This window comes from Culex pipiens, chromosome 3 (assembly GCF_016801865.2).
Source record: "Culex pipiens pallens isolate TS chromosome 3, TS_CPP_V2, whole genome shotgun sequence".
In the NCBI taxonomy this organism is placed as follows: domain Eukaryota; kingdom Metazoa; phylum Arthropoda; class Insecta; order Diptera; family Culicidae; genus Culex; species Culex pipiens.
In genome coordinates, this window is record NC_068939.1 from 159,224,787 (window position 1) to 159,242,512 (window position 17,726).

The 17,726-nt window shown below is 34.8% G+C and overlaps 1 protein-coding gene across 1 annotated transcript in view; it reads right to left on the reverse strand.

Annotated features, from left to right (window-relative positions):
• The window catches only part of LOC120415017 (spectrin beta chain, non-erythrocytic 1), a 166,370-nt gene extending 161,447 nt beyond the window's left edge, over positions 1 to 4,923 (reverse strand). The window contains exon 1 of the mRNA XM_039576409.2: positions 4,574 to 4,923. The gene's annotated coding sequence lies outside the window, so the exon portion shown is untranslated. The remainder of the gene's footprint in view (positions 1 to 4,573) is intronic.
• Positions 4,924 to 17,726: the final 12,803 nt, after the last annotated feature.

Genomic DNA, 17,726 nt, shown 5'->3' on the forward strand with positions numbered 1-17,726 from the left:
GTTGGAAAGCCGTTTAGCGAATAGTGGGTGTGATAGGTATTTCAGCTAGAATTAATTTCCAAACCAATATGTTTGACATTTGACAATTTTCACAATTTTAACCATAAAAAAAATCTCTCCAATCTACTATTACGGTAGCCCGTAGGAAATTGAGCAAAACTGCGATGTTAATTCCCATTCAATCAAAATACTTGGCTAATGGCTGGCTGGCCCAACTATTTCAGGTAGGCACAATAGGCCCGCGCTACCAGCTGCTTGTGTTCGATGGATAGGAAGTGAAACTCGGCATTCACGACCATGAGTTGGGCGGGGTTGAAGAAATGGACGGACGCGCGAAGGTTTTTTCTTCGCCATTCCTAAAACTTGAATAACAACAGCAACTTAGCTCTTTGCTGCGCGGTTTTAGGGTTGTAGAGTGCATGGTAGAGAAGTGCATTTGGCACTGCTGACTATCATTGGAAGCAGATTAGAAAATTGGGTCCAAATCCCCACGAAATAAAACAAATCTTGCCTGAAGTTAGAAGCAGTTCAAAAATGGTTATACTTTTCAAAACTGAAAATATTTCGAGTTTGCTGACTTTAAATCAATTGTGTAAATTTGGATGGTGTAATTTTGGAAGGTTGAATATAGTGCGTTCATCCCGGGAATTCCCGGGACAAAATTCCCGGGATTTTTCCAAAACCGGGATTTCCCGAATCCCGGAATTTTTTTTTGTATTTTGTCCCGGGAATTCCCGAAATTGGATAAAAATAAAAATTTTGTCTGGAAATTCAGGTTTTGTTGTGGAAATAGATGAACAACGATAAAAACGGCTTTTTTTAAGTTTCTATAAGCTTTTGTGTTTTCATATGTTTGTAGGACCTATTCAAACTAGGTATCAGCATTAATTTGACTTATAAAGCAAATTTGTGCCCAGCGCTATAAATATTTTTTATTAAATTTTATATATTTTTTAAAAGACTACGAATATTTATGATTTAAAATTTAAAAAAACTAAATCATTTTAACATATTTTTCTTAAAACATTTTTGCCAAATCAATCAATCAATGTTTTAATTTTTTTGATCGATTTCGGTTAAACAGGAACAAAACAAAACAAAAAAATTAGTACATCGAACTCCAAATTAATTGCTCTAAAATCTCCTGTACCTATTAAGACTTTTGTCCCGATTTTCCCTAGTTGGCGGTAATGACCTTAAGATAATTTGTAAAATATTTTTTATATAAAATATGAATTCTAAACTTATCTAAAATTCAACAGGTGTTTTTTATTTGTTGTCTTTATATTTGTTATTTTAGACATTTAAAAATATTTTTTAAGCATCTTTAGACATGACATATAAAAAAAATATAAAACATGTATTTATAAGAGACTTATTTAATTTGAATCACATTGGATTAGATATTAGATAGAAAATCAAAGCACAACAAAAAAAAATCTTTCAGGCTACACAGAAAAAAATGATTCATCAGGAAATGGTGAAAGATTTTGTGTCGAAAAAAATGTGTAATATTACATCAGGAATTGGTTAATATTCATCAGTTTTTGATGAATATTCAACAGGTTTACATTTTTACACATTTTTTATGTAATATTACTAAAAAAATTCAACCTTCCAAAATTGAACTTTTTTTTCTGTGTATCAAAAAACTGCTATCCTTGTTTAGATTGAAGTGTAGATTACCACCCATGAATACTATTGAGCTCATTCTATAATTTTAAGCTTGAAAACATGCAAATATAATGAAAACATCAATTTTATAACTGTTTTTTAAAATTTCCCGGAATCCCGGGAATTCAAAAATATTTTTCCCGGACGCCCTAGTTGAATATTCCCTTTTTTATGATGTAATTTTACCTCAATTTAGACTGAAAAAGTGACATTACACCAGAATAGTGGTAAAATTACACATTTTCAGAGGTAAAAATACACATTTTTTCAGACAAGAAAGACCCGTTCCCAGATGTAAAATTATTATGATTTTTTCGAGAAAAAAAAATCCTAAGCTTTCACGATTTAAATTGAATTGTGGTCACGAAATTCATTTTTCAAAGATTTAATCTCTTTATTTAATATAAAGTGCATAAATAAGCGTTATACAGTGTATTCTGAATGATTTACGATCAATTTGACAAGTTTTTCGAATGAAAACTGTCAACAGTTATTTTTGTTATGATTTTTTTTTTTAATGCAAGCTTTGCAAAACTAAGATTCCAAAAGTGCCTGAAAGTACCTTTTTCCTTTTTAAGTGTGTGCCGGAAATTTGAAGAAAGTATTTCAAAAATATGGAAAATATTGTAAATCGGAATGATTTGGAAATCACACGGTACGTTTTATTATTGAATGTTATTATACTCTTTATAAGGTAATTACAAATTGTGTTGGTATATTTTTCTCGGTCCTAAAGGAAAAAAATAATTTTGATTAGCTCTCTACAATGTGACCCCACCTCTAGCCGGGTTTCGATCTATAAAATCGCAAAGGAGAACTCTTAAATTTGTAGAAAATCTGGGGTTTGATGACTTTACTTGTTTCATGTGACTTTGCCAAAATTGTTTTTTTATTTAGAAAATAAGCATGTGTATTAATGTAAGTAATATTTTTCATTAAAAAGCAATTTCATCAAAATGTTGAAAAAAAATGATTTTGTTGTATTAAAGGCGGTTAATTTAAAATGCATTTTTTCGTAATGGCGCTTATGTCACATAGTCAAATCAATGTACACTAATGATTTTGTTTGTAAAATGCTGTTATAAACAATACAAATGGTTTGGAAACATATAATATGCTGGCAGTAGCTAAAACAGTGATGTCAGTGATCAAATTGAGTTTTCATAGGTAATTTTGAAAATTCGTCATTTTTATTTCACTAAAATGGCAGTATCTTGGCACTTAAATGACATAAACTAATTTTTGAAAAAGCAAAATTGTTCAGAAAAAAGTTACCTACAAGATGACGATATTGGTTTTGGTGCCAATTTTTTTTAAAACGTTTTTTGAGAAAAAATCTTAAAAATTTCATGCAAAAAAAAACATTTTTCCAACTTTAACATGCTGCTAATGAAAACTGACGACTTCCTGGATCAATATCAATACATAACATTATTTGTAGGACTTCTAACTATGATTTAAAGTGAAATACGGGGCAATTTGAACGCATTTTTTCAAGGTTTTAGAACAAAATATGTTTTTTATTATGAAAATAAACCATTTTTCAGTAAATTGCAAATCGCGAGTTCTAAACGATTTTTCGTTGTATGAAAACATTGTTCTTGAGGCAAAAACCTATCGAAATCCGGGTGATCAGGAAGGTTTCCAGCACAGGTTGATGTGCACCGTTAAGTAAAAAAAATACAAAAAAAAATCGAAAAAGTGACAGGAAAATTACGAAAAACAATACATAGGCAAAACATAATTATTGGAGGTTATTAAATAGGCCTTAAAAATACTGATAAAAACAAAAACTTTACAAGAAATTATATGCATAAAAATACTTAAAATTTATGAAGAAAAACATAAAACAAGAGAAATACTCAGTTTGCTCAAAATCACTTCCTGAACAAGATAAAAAAAAAGGCCGGTAGAGTATCACAAAATACTAAATAGTAATAGAACAGTTTATGAAAATATTCTTAAAGCTTAAAGTGACTCGAAATACATCATAAACAGTCAACAATCAATTCCACTTTATTTTTATTTCAATGTTGTTGTTTATTGAATTTTATTGACTTTAACCGAAATGGCGTCGTTCGTCTCCTCAGTTTCAATGAATATACCAAGTTTTGGTAAGTTTCACTGTCCCCAAATTTTGATTCTTTGGAAAATGTGTAAAGGCGATAAGATATTTTAAAACACAAGTCGATCTGATTACTTCGGAAAAAAAAATCACAAACGATTCGGCTCGTCAGTGCTAACATTTTCTGCAAAAATCTCACTCCTGAGAATAACCCTAAAATTTTATATGGACTATTTATTTTAAACAGAATTAAATTGTCAAAATCTCTTGTTAGTTTGCAATTGGATCAAAGTACTATTCGTAAACAAAACCGTTTTCGTTAAATTTACGAAAAATAGATCACAAAAAATACAAATTCAGCTGAAAACTGTTGAAGATTGGATATCTGAAGAAGAGCTTTTGTAAAATGGTTGTAATTTTGAAAAAAAAAACCTTTTTCAAATTACAAAAATAGAAATATGTGTGATCTTTTCTATAGAAATTCAACTTTCAAATTTAAAACACATTTCAAAAAGTAATTTTATTTGGAAGGATTTTATAAATACTATGGATTGATCATCTGCAGGTAGGTAGTCATAGTGCTCGAAACTCAAAAACACAAAAAAACTGATTGGTTGTTGTGAAAATGCAGATTAATTCTTTAGGTCATGATGGCTCAAAGGACTCATAGGAAACTGATCTGAAAAAAAGTTTTGTTCTATATTTTTGTCAAGTTCGCCTCTTGCAATATCGTTTAACTTCCCAAATTAAAATCAGCTACTCCCACACCACACGTAAAACTCACAGAGGAAAATTCGCCGGAAAACTGCCTCAGCCAAAAAAAAAGACACTCACCTTTAAACTCGTCCCCGTACGCGTAATCCAGAGTTGTGGTTGTTCCAGGTACCTCGCCTCCAGTGAAATTGTAAATTCTTCTTCCTCTCAACTCTCCACCCACACTCACTTTTTGTTCACACTCTTCCTCACCTCTCTTCTTACGCTTTTTCCCTTTTGCACAATCTATCGGGTTGTGGGGAGCGCGTATGTTTTCACCACCCCCACCGGCCTGCACAGCCTCCCCCACCGTGCCAAACTCGCACGTGGTTGTTGTGTTTGGGCGCTGGTCTGCTCGATTTCGTCGATGTCTGGCGCAAGTTTCACCACCGCAGCACAAATTGAATAAAAAGCACTTTTTCGCGAGCGCGAAATTCACCGAATAACGTTCACTGCTCCTTCTCCTCCCTCCTTTGGCACACCTACGTTATCTAGGATTGGATGATACCAGTCCGAAAAAAATCGAAAACGAAAACCGTTCAATCAGTATTGAAAGTGAAGCAAATAGAGCAACAAAAGAAAGTGTACGTAGATATGTATAATATATGGAAACACGATATTGCACGGAAAGTTTTTAATTTCATGAGACGTTTTTTTTTTTTGCTTTGCTTGCAACGAAATCACTGTTGGTGTCACTTTCATGCTATGATCACTAGTTCGTTATTTAAATCTGTGTTGCACAATTCCATAATACACCATAAATTATGGAGAAATCTCGAAAAATAAATCAAAAAATCATATATGAATGGCGCAAAGGTTGTTTTGGGATTTGACGTTAAAAAATATGTCAAAATTTTCTAAAAAGAGATAATAATAGCCAGCGATGGAATAATCGTAAAAAAAACATTTTCGCTTGCGAGCTTACTTCACCCGCGAAAGAGAGAGGAAGCGAAACACACAAAAGAAAATCGCTCCCGAACTTCTCGAAGAAAATCAAGCAGCGTAAGATTTTTTGGGAATCTCCTTGTTAGCACCACTTAAATTAATTTATTTCGTGCCAAATAATCAAGATGATGATTTTTTGAGTTTCTTTTCCCTGATCTTTCGCGCGCCGGAGAGGAGAGCCATGTCCCGTGCCGATTTTTTCTCTTGATGAGCATCACAAGATTTTCTTCTGAAGATGATTTTTCTATCGCTGATAATAGCTAAATTTTGTAAATATTTACGTCTGGAACTAAACCAAAAAATGTCAATACCATGTAGCGTCAGAATCTTGATACTTTGCATAATATTTGGAAAATCTAAAATGTTTCTTTTTTATGTATTTTTCCTGAAATGTAAATTTGATCATAACATCCATCAATCTGGTATTAATATAAAAAAAAAAACAGAAAAAGTAATTCTTCGGAAAAGATCGACTGCAACACCATGTTAGTATTGTTCTTCGACTTATTTGACAATCAATTTTATTTTTTCTCTGCTTTTGAAAATAATTATTCAAAAATAACATGTACAGCTTTATTCAAACTCACACTTTATACAAAAAAGTGTGAATCTAGAAAGTGTAGATATTGATGATGTAAAATCACATATTTTTTAATGTAATTAAAAAATTTGGTAAAAATTACCCAAAAAATGTGCGAAATTTTAAAGATAAGATAAGCTTTAGCAAATTTGATTTGTTTTTTGTCTCCCCCAAAATTTTCTTGAAAAATCGACGGGGCCTAGAAAATTAGGACCGATAAAATAAATTTAAATACTTTGTACATTGTTTATTTTTGTATTTTGAATCAAATTTGGCACTCTTAGTTTTTAGAGATTACAGTTTACGAAAAGATGTAAAACTTTTTTTTTCATTTTTCTTATTGCAAAAGCCATCAACGTAGACAAAATAGGTCAAATTATGCCATTACAAGATTCTTCAAGATTCTAGATCTTAGATTTTTTTAATTTCAAGTACACAGAAAAAAAAAATGATGGTAATATTCATCAGGAAATGGTGACAGATTTTGTGGCAAAATAAATGATAAATTTTACCCCAGAAAATGATGAACTTTCATCAGTTTTTGATGAATATTCTTCAGGTTTACATTTTTACACATTTTTTATGTAATATTACACAAATAAAGAGGTAATATTGAACCTACCAAATTTTCAACATTCCAAAATTCAACTTTTTTTTTTGCTGTATATTTTAAGAAAAACATAAAGAAGATTGAATTATTTTTTATAAGGTTAACATTAGAAAAATAAAGGTAATAACATAATAAAATTTTCAAAGTTAAAATAATATTGAATACACTCACAAAAAGATATAACTTAACATTTTTCACAGGTTTTTGAATGTTTTAAAATGCGATTTCAAAAACACATAAAAAGCCACTTTCTTTCACTCTTAAAAAAAGCTCCAGATATTTATTTGAAGATGTAACTGTTATTTCATCTTATCTTCGATTTCGAAGAAAGTGGTTTTCTAACAACAAACATTTTTCAATTGTGTTTTTATTAGAATTTAACAAAACAACAAACATATTAGTTTTAAACGTTTCAAAAATTTATTATTTATGTGGTATTTGAATCTAAAACTATAAGATAAACATAATTTTTTTGAAGTAAGATTTATTTTTCTATTAAAAACATGTAGTTTGAGTAAAAGTTTTATTTCGCTATCTTGAAACAATGATATTGATTTCTTGACACTTGTTTTTTTTTTTTGTTTTAGAGTGTCAACATAATTTGCAAAGAATAAAAAAAAAACATGAGCGATTCAAGACTTCAGTAGCCAGTAGCTTTTAAAGTACTCAAACATGAAAATGAAAGGAAAGGTACACATTTTAAAGCTCAGATTCTAACTCGTTTCTAATCATAACCAACAAAAAATCTAAATATTCAGTAAAAACCTGGCTTAATAGTTGTAAAAAATTGAGTAAAACATGGCAATAATAGTTTTCGTTAACAGCGATAAAAGGTCGGATAACGTCACACTCGATGGTTCCATTTTAAAAATTTGGTCTGTAGGCCAGAAATTAGAATTTAAACCATTTGAATTCAAAATTTTATTGTTAGGTATTGATAAATACGTTTTTATATTTTAAAAATGCTTAAAGCATCCATAAAAAATATGTGCTTCTCTAACGCCGACGTAGACTTCAAGTACCATGCATTCAATTTTAAAAATAACTGTTGACAAGAATTTGTCCGAAGCTGCCAGATCAAAATAAATTTAATAAACTCAACTCATTAGCATAAAACCTGAATGACCGCAATACGATCATTGAACATAAAATCCACCGGAGAGAGCGGTTGGTCCAGAATGCCAAGATCATGATCATACACACGCACACACAAACACACCAATAAATTATTCTCTCGCACGCAACTCCCTTTCCACTCACACACCAACAGTGTTTCCCAAAAATCACAAACACGCTCGCGATCGCGCCGAGATTCTTCTTCCAGTCAGTAAAGTTGATTCAGTGTAGCTGTGTGTGTATTATTTGTGAAGCCCACAGACGCGCACACATACACAAACACAAATATCCCAAATCCACGTCTCCACAGTTTCTTCTTCGCACTTCTTGCTGGCTGATGATGCTGGCTTTTCAAATCTTTGCAATAAAAGAAACTTGAAACTTTTTTTTTTGCGCAAAGTGCCACTTTTTCAATCCGAAAATCACACACATTCACATGTTTGCTACACTCACGACACGTGTCTCCACTGCAATACCGTTAATTAGCGGCGCAAATACCCCCCAAAACGCGCCACCAAATCAGGGATAAGAGAGTAAAAAAAAACTATTTAAAAACTTGTTCCGCGACCCACTAAAAATTCCAGCGAGAAACAGATTCCATGTCCGACACGGTTGAAGTTGAGCTCAGGACTGAACTGGAATTTGTGCATTTGTGGCGGCGAAACGCGATCGTCGTCGTCGAAACGCAAAAGCCTCATTCGTGCGATTGTGTGCGTGTTGTACAAGTCATCAAGTCAACAAGCGAACGAGAGAGCAAGGAGAGAGAGAGAGGAAACAGGGAGAGAGCGTGGCCCACCGCCCGACCCACGTTTTGTTTACGTTTTATTGTTGTTTTTGAATGGATGGCGGCGGCGGCGGCAAGACGGCTAACGCTGCTAATGCCTCTCTCGTACGGCACAGAGCTGCGGTGAGTTTCAGTGGCGGGAAACGTTCCGACGGCGGTGGCGCACCCCTTCAGTGCAGGATTTAAAAAAAATGTTTAAATATATTTCTAGAGATTTATTATACAACTTTTAGAAAAAAAAACTATAGATTTGTATGTTTTTTATTGTTTTTAGTTTTATTATTTGTTACTTTTTATCAACGAGGAGAGACAAACCAAGGCAAATCGAAAATTGGGTATTAAAGACCTATGTCAATTTTTATGTACAACGGTAAAAAACACGATTCAAAACCATTTCTGATCACTTTTTTCATTATAATGCATAAAAATATATTGACAAGACAACATTTTTTCGATGGATCATCTATGGTCCCCTTGGAACGAGCTGTCAAGTAGGAGCTTATCTGTCAAGAAGGACCGAGAGGATAATTTTTCAAAATTGATTTAAAAATCCACTTTAAACTTTTTGTGGTCGTACAAAGGGTCATTGTACTCAGAAAAATAAGCTTTATCACTGCAAACAATAATATCAGCAATCGAAGCTTCATTTAGGACCCAATTGATTTGATAATTTTATCACGAACGAACGGACATGACACGGGGTTTCAAAAAGTGAAGCAGGTTTTCTTTTACTTCTTTTTGGCGAAAACCTGCGCAAGCGAGATCGCTTATGTTAGAATCTTCGCGCCACGTGGTTTAAAATTGGTTTAAAACGTAAATAAAGCCAGCTGATGATGCAAATTCATGGGCACTTTTTGAAATGGTCGTATGAATTTATATTAAAAATACAATTTCTATCAATTTTTCGGCAATTTTAGAACCCATGATAAATTACATAGAATCATAAAGACAAACTTAATGTCAAAATAACCATATCAATGCTAAATGTTTTAATTAATTATTGCATAAAACATTTTAAGAAATCATGCGTGATCGCGCGATGCTACTTTGACAACTTGAATGTAGATGGCACAAGTGATAGTTTGCTTCAGAAATTTGATGATAATTTGTTCCTGGTTCCATGTCCGTTCGTCCGTGGACATAGTCCATAAATGCTTATATTTGGGTATGGCAGGGCGTTTTGGAGAATAAAAATTGTACTTTGTACTGAAAAAGAAATTATGAGATTTTCTCACAATGTGAGGTGAACGACAAATAATCATATAACTCTAGAGTAAATTTTCAAAACAACCTATGAGTCATCCGTTTCCTATGCAGATAGGACTTTTTGAATATTTAATCTAGAATTGAAATTAATTCATATCTCCAAGCTGACAACGTGAAATTTTTTTGACAAATACATTCGAATGAAACAAGTTCATTCATACAAAACATTTTTTTCAAGAACAGTTGCACATACGAGCTTTATTTGTTTATATCGAGAAGATCACAGAGCAGTACTTATGAATATGTCAATTACGTCACTTTCTGAGAAAATGTCATGTTTGCTCATGAAAAGTTATTAGCAAATATCGCTTTTGAGCGACCAAATAAAAATATCAAAAATATTCCAATCTAATTTTTTATTCTAAAAACGCTTATATACCACGAATTTTTAAAATTCGTCACTTTTTGTTTACTAAAATGCAAATATCTCAGCTTTGCGAGGACATAAATTGTATGTTAAAAAAAGGAAAATATTCTCTACCAAATTTCCTATAAGCTGCATGCATTAGTTTTGCCTGTAAATTTTTTTGGCTCGTTTTGCGGTGTTATTTTCGATTTTTTTTCGCTTGAGAATACAATTTTTTCTCTCTAAAACGCCCTGCCATACCCAAACAGAAGCATTTATGGACTATGTCTGTACAAAAATTTATTCAGGGGACATACAACCATAACTTGAAGCCCATGGCGACCAAATTTGAATGGCTTTAGTATGTTTTTACGCGCATTTCTGAAAAATACTCGAAAAATTCACTTTTTCAATTCAAGCTCGGCGCGTGAGTTGTAAATCATTTTTGGGATTTTTTTGTTGTATGAAAACATTGTTCTTGACATCCTAATCTATCATTCTAGGAGTGAGCACCAAAGTTTTGACCACTTTTCTTTTTTTGAGACGCCCTATTAGATTAGGTTTATCATTAAACAAGAATTTGGTTCTAAAATTAAGCTTAATGTCTAGTTTATTTTGCAAAACATAATGACACTTTGTTTGACCACAAAACGAAATAATTGATTTTTTTCGATTTTTATATGAATATTCGTATGATAAATATTTGTATGAAATATATTTTAACAAAAAATCCTAGTAAAAAAAACATATTTTTTTCAAAAACATCAAAATTACAATGGAAACAAACGTGTAAATTTCTGAAAACTTTTTAAAATGCATTTTGTGCTTTGATGACAATTTAAAACACTTTTGAACTATTTTAAAATATTTTAAGTTTTAGTGTAATTTCATTGTACCGTGTACTGAAAAAAAATATCTTCAAAAAATTGTTTTTTTGATAACTGATTATTGTTAACAGTTATTTATTCTGTATTTTAAAGTTTTTTATTTTTTTTATTTTTCACCTTCCTTAGCCAAAGCCAAGGGACATGAACTTTAAAAAATATGTGAATCGGCCTTAGGCCATTGCAAATGTTAATTCAAGTTTTTGTCCCCCTCTCAAAATTTCCACAAAAAATAAAGGGTTTTGCTGGTAATTGAAAATCCATAGAACAAACTTGTACAATCGATTGTAAACAATTTGAATACATTGAACAACGTTTATTTCTGCGTTTTTCATCAAATAGTGCCTTTGCGGGCATTTCAAAATTTTGAATTTTTTGACCGCTCATCAAATTTGACCCCACATTTTATGAAAAACAATGCAATTTATTGTTATTTTATGATTTTTTTTACAGCAGCATGACTGTTACGTTCCATCAAGCAATTTTTGTTACTTTTTCAATTATAAATAACATATTTTCCAATGAAATGAATTTTTAAAATATTATATGACAATTTTGTAAGAAAAAATACTTCGCGGTTTAACACTTGTAGCACCAACGGGGTCAAAACTTACGCAAAGCACCAAGGAGGTCAAAAAAGTTGTAAATGCAATTTCAACCGGCTTTATCTAGGCGAAACTCAACCGATATGGATGAGTTTTGTTGCATTCGATCCGGAAGAATGTCGAGAATCACCTCCAACAAGGTAGATCCAAAACAGATGCGTATACCCTAAGTTACAATGAAGGCATTTCCAACTTTTTTCCACGGGTTCCAAGGGCCGGTGAAGTTGCATTTCCAATTTTTTTGACCCCGTTGGGGCTGCAAGAATCAATGTGAAACCAACGGGGTCGGGGTACTTAGAACACTTATGCATATATCCATAAGTTAGTTCAATTGGGTCCTAAAATGAAGCTTAGATTGCTGGTATTATTGTTTACAGCGATAAAGCTTTTTTTTCTGAGTACAATGACCCTTTGAACGACCACAAAAAGTTTAAAATGGATTTTTGAATCAATTTTGAAAAATTAACCTCGCGGTCCTTCTTGACAGAAAAGCTCCTATACTTGACAGCTCGTTCCAAGGGGACCATAGTTGATTCATCGAAAAAATGTTGTCTAGTCAAAATTTATTTTTGCATTAAAATGAAAAAAAGTGATCTGAAATGGTTTTTAATCGTGTTTTTTACCGTTGTACATAAAAATTGACAGAGGGCTTTAGTACCCAATTCGAATTCTGAAACGGAATTTGATTCGAATCGTATACGAATTCCGATTCTTCAAAAAGACTCCACCGATACCGGTTCCGACTCCTACTCCCCAACCTGTTAATAATTTTACATAATTCAGTCCTATCCTCGTGTTTGATTGAAACAACGAAGTGTATGTGTGATCACAAATGATAATTTGGAATTCCCTCCAATCCACAAATGGCGATCATATTCACCCACAGTAATTAAACAACCGATATCCGCATTGTTTGTCGTACACGCGCGCAACGCCACAGCATTAATTGATAACACCACGCATTTTCAAGTTCACGGTTTCCCATGGTCAAGTCCATAACACTTTTTGGTGCACCGGTTCTTCAATTCATTGAGCGGTCTTCAAAGTTTTGGACATTGGTACAAACAAACTAGGAGGTGCTAACGTGCCAGCGATCACGAGTTTAGCATTTGTTTGTTACAATTTCAAACGCACAGACACTCGTTTGCTCATCGCGGCACATTCCCCTTCGGATTTTCGGAGGAGATACCAATGGATTTTGCACCGGATTCCGGCGTCACGAGTATGGTATGCGCGCACCTTTCTGGAGTCACTGTTTGCATGCGCAATGAGCTGCTGCTGCCCGGGCTGATTTAGATTCTTCTAGGTCTTCGGTGGGACTACTTGGCGACATGGTTGTGTGTTTTTATTGATGACAATTTAATGAAGCTCCCGGTTTTGGGATTCGCTCGCCGGGGTGGCGGTAGCGTCCGCAGGAACTTCAGCACGCCAAAACCGGTGAGTGCCCCCTGGTGGCGCTATGGCGATCGAGTATAAAAGTAATTTGAACTATCGGAATCAGTATCATTGCATCAGCAGTCGTGAGTTCAATCGGATCACCTCGTGTCAAAGCAGTTTGAATTAGCAGAAAATGGCCGCCAAGTTTGTTGTGAGTGCTTGTGCATCGAACATCTGTGATCTGTGGAGTTTACTAAATTAGTGATTTATTTTTACAATTTGTGTGCAGCTCCTGTTGGTCGTGGCGCTGTTCGCCTTCGTTGCATCTGCACCCGCCCCGAAGCCGGACCCACAATTCCTGGCCGCTGCACCGCTGGCTTACTCCGTAGGCGGCTACCCGTATGCCTACTCGAGTTATGTGTCACCCTATGCCAGCGTTGTGTCACCCTATGCAGCTCTTTCGTATCCCGGACTGGGTTAGTTTGATGAGTGAGTTTAAAAAACATTGAAAATTATTTTTTTTTTTTTTGTTATTTTACAGCCTACAGCTACACCTACCCGTATGCTATAGTTTAAGTGCTGGGGATTAGAACAACCGACATGTGATTTTTTATAACCTACCTTAAAATGTAATAAAGTCGTACAAATTGTAATAAAATAGCCAATGATTTTTTCTCAAGCATCCGAAATTTCTAAATAAGCCATGTAACCATGAGGTAATGCTTCCGCTTTGAAAGCGATAGATCGGAAGTTCAATTCCTGACTCAGACTTTCACCGATCGTTTAACTTCTGGATTCGATTGCTTAGCAGAGTATCATTCCAAGCTGAACCTTATCTGGTAATCTTACACGCAAAGAAAAAAATCTGTATCACTAAAAGTTACCAACTTTTATCGTAAAAGATTGCAAAAACTAGCTGGAATAAAAGTAAAACTTTGATTTGGACCAATGATTATTTTTATTTTAGAGTTCTGTTTTTGTTGAATCCCAGCAAACTTAGTGCAAAAGAGCACAGAGGCTTCATTTCCTGCCAATAGAATCATCGGATCATCGCTAGTTTCCAAAATGGTACGTGCGTGGGGGTTCGAGAACCAGTCCGGGCTCAGAGTAGATAAGAAAGCTTGCTGAAGATTTGGTTAGATTACCTAGCGATGGCCGCCCTGGAAGAACGTTTTCCGGTTTTTGTTGAAAATCTTATGATTGAAATTGAATTTGAAAGTCAAAGATGTAGCAAAATGGCGTCCTTAACTAAATTTGAACCAAAATAAACGTGCGACAAGAAACACGATCATGAAAAATCTGAAAAACAAGCAAATCATTGAAAAAGTGACTTATATACACTAAACCCCCGGTGGTTGGTCACTTTTTCGTTTGACAATTTTTAGTTTGTACTCCGTTGGTTTGACAAAGTCAAACCAAACAGTGACGAACTGTCACTTTTTACACGGCGCTCTTAACACTGTCAAAACAAACGTTTGGTACTTTGTGGGAACTCTGTGTAAAAGAGGTGTCTAAACTAAAAAGTAACCCCGTTCATTTGACAACAGTTGATGTCAAAACATCAGCGTTTCAGTGTAAACATTAAAAATCATAAAAGTGAAAAGGTAATGATGGGAGATGGTAGAATAAGTCTGATACTATCAATAACAAATAAAAACACTACAGAGCGGATTCGTCAATTTGAATTTCACTACTTCGAATGTCCGCTAGTTCAAATGCTCGCTAATTCGAACGTATTTGAGATAAAAAGAACTCAACCGTCAAAACCAGTTGTCAAACTGATGTTGATGTTTCAACTCCATTGCACACACTCAAAAAACTTTTCACCACAAGGCCGCATGAAAATATATGTGATTATTTTCCATACAGTTAATCATGCAACATTGACGTGAATTTCCGGTGGAAGCAAAATTTGGAGCGAGCCGAGCATTGATGACTATTCACTATCGTATCAAGTGGATTTAGCATGAATTTCACGTGAGATGTGCATGACCTTTCATGCACTATTGACATGATCATCGCGTGAAGGCTGCATGAATTTTATTGCGGCTTTTGTTCCTTTCTTACTTTTTGTTTTCTTATTCTTATACTTCTTATTAAATAATACGCACTGCAAAGTTTATATAACTTTTATTTTCAATACATTCAAAATGTCTAATACAACGTTTCACTTACAAATCACTTCCGTTACACTTACACCTAGCAACTAAAATAACACTTGCGGAAGCAGGAAACCGCAGCAGCTTCTCGGGAAGGCGACGTGTCGCTCTCATCACCGCAATCAACAAGTCCAGGTACCAGGAGAAGATCGATACATGAAACTTAGAGGTGCTGAACTTCTGGCTCTTTTTGGTGGGTTTGTCCGTTGCTGTTCCAGCAGGCGACGGGGGAGACTTTAGTCGTGCTTTTCCTGATCGCTTGGTTCCACCTTTTGATGCTCGTTCCGATGTCCAACGTAGGCCGGCATGTTTTAAAATTGTGATGTCTTGTCGCCTGAAAAAAAAACATAAACGCACAAGTTAGCGTTGAATTATTTTTTTTAGAAATAGAAAATACATACCCTCCGTTACAAAATATTTAATTGTGTGCATTCTCGAACTAATTTACGCTCTTAGAAAAAAAAAATCTAAGCTGAACAGAATGCGCTTCATGCCAGGTCAAGCACCGAGAAGAAACTGATGATCGGAATCCTCCAGCAAGCGAGCCGAAATTTTCAGACATGAAAATCATGCAACCTTCCCTCACTCACTCACACTAACAATTTTTCACCACAATGTTGCATGAAAAGGCACATGGATTTTTTCCATATCAGTTCTCATGCGGATGTGGCATGATTTCCATGCAAACTCCTCATCAGCTGACTGCAAGCCACGCCTCCAAATTTTCAGGCATGAATTTCACGTGACATTTATTTGTGTGAGTGTAAGCAACGTGAAAATCAATCAGAATTGACATGAATGCATGGCGGAAGTTGCATGACCCATGTAAAACGTTGTTCCGGACCAAAAACTGGCTGCTACCGGAATTTTCATGCAACTTTGTGGTGAAAAGTTTTTTGAGTGCAGTGGTCCAGAACGCAAAATTAAGTGGAAAATTGATTTTCCGAAAAATGATGAAGTTTTGGAGCTTTGGTGTCTTCAGAAGAGTTGTTGCAAATGGAAAAGGGCAATTTTGGTTTGGTTAAAAATTAGGGTGGTTCACGGTTAGGATGATTTTGAAAATCTAACTCTTCACGAATATTTTTGGGATTTTTTTCGTCTTCTAAAAAGTTGTTTGGCTCGCCAATCCAAGCAACTTTGTCGAAGAAACCAAAATTTTATCTCGCAATCTACGCCTTCTTCGTCAAAATTTAGAGAAAGCATCTGAGCAAACCTTCAAAAATCAGTGTTTTGAACGTAGCAATTCAGAGTTAAGTCACAGACAAACAGACGGGACACTCGAGTGCCGAACCACAGACAAACAGACGGGACACTCCAGTGCCGAACCATCGTCCTTCTAAAACGGTTATTTCAAATGCAATTTTGTTTCGGCATTCACTCACCCGGCGCTGATGGCGCTGCTGTCGTGACAGCTCACCCGTCTTTTCTCAGTGTGTGTGATCTGTGTTTTTATGTTGAGCGTGAGCACGTGTGAGGCAGCAAATGAAAACAAAACAATTATGATGGAATTCAGGAATTCTAAAGATGATCCATTTGATTTCATCTGTTGTTTGGCGCAACTTAACTGCTCCGTAGACATGTTCCCCGCAGATGTTTCCAAATCATGGGGACCAATTCTGGTAGATTTGGAATTGGCTTTTTTACTATTTCAGCGGCCACTACTGGTGTTTTCGTGACCAGGGGTATCAAGATTTCGCTGGAGGAGGAATCTTCGACAGAACTTGGAAGCAACAGGAGGACCAGTTTTTTAGTCTCTGTCGTTGCGGTTGTGGTGCGTCGTTGCTGATGCTGCCGCATGATTTGGAACATGAAGTTCTGCCATTGGAAACGGAACCAACCGTGGAACCGACCCACCGTCATCTTCGGCCATCGGTGTTGATTTTTATGTTTTTCATCGGGTACTGACGATCAGCAACAACAAAATTATTTCGATCAGCTGATTATGTTTACAATCGTTATGGCTCGATTGTCTCACGCATACATTGACATGACACATGACAGTGAAGGGTTTGTATTGGTATGTTTGGGCTGCGCTTCGGCATCAGCTCACCAGGCAGCGCTGGCGTCGCTGTGATTTGGTGATTTGATGAAGGACGATGGATTTCAATAATAATTTGTATGGAGAGTCACGTCTGTTTGTCTGTGGTGTTAACGTGGATTATGGATGGTCCCCTTTCTTTTTTTGTATAAATTGGGTCCTAAAATGAAGCTTAGATTGCTGATATTATTGTTTGCAGCGATAAAGCTTATTTTTCGGAGTATATATACGACCACAAAGAGTTTAAAATGGATTTTTAAATCAATTTTGAAAAATTAACCTCGCGGTCCTTCTTGACAGAAAAGCTCCTACTTGACAGCTCGTTCCAAGGGGACCATAGTTGATCCATCTAAAACATGTTGTCTTGCCAATATTTTTTTTTTGCGTTAAAATGAAAAAAAGTGATCAGAAATGGTTTTTAATCGTGTTTTTTACCGTTGTACATAAAAAATGACATAGGGCTTTAGTACCCAATTTTAAGCTGGTAGATGGTTTCCCTTTTGTGGCAATGACTGTCAATGATG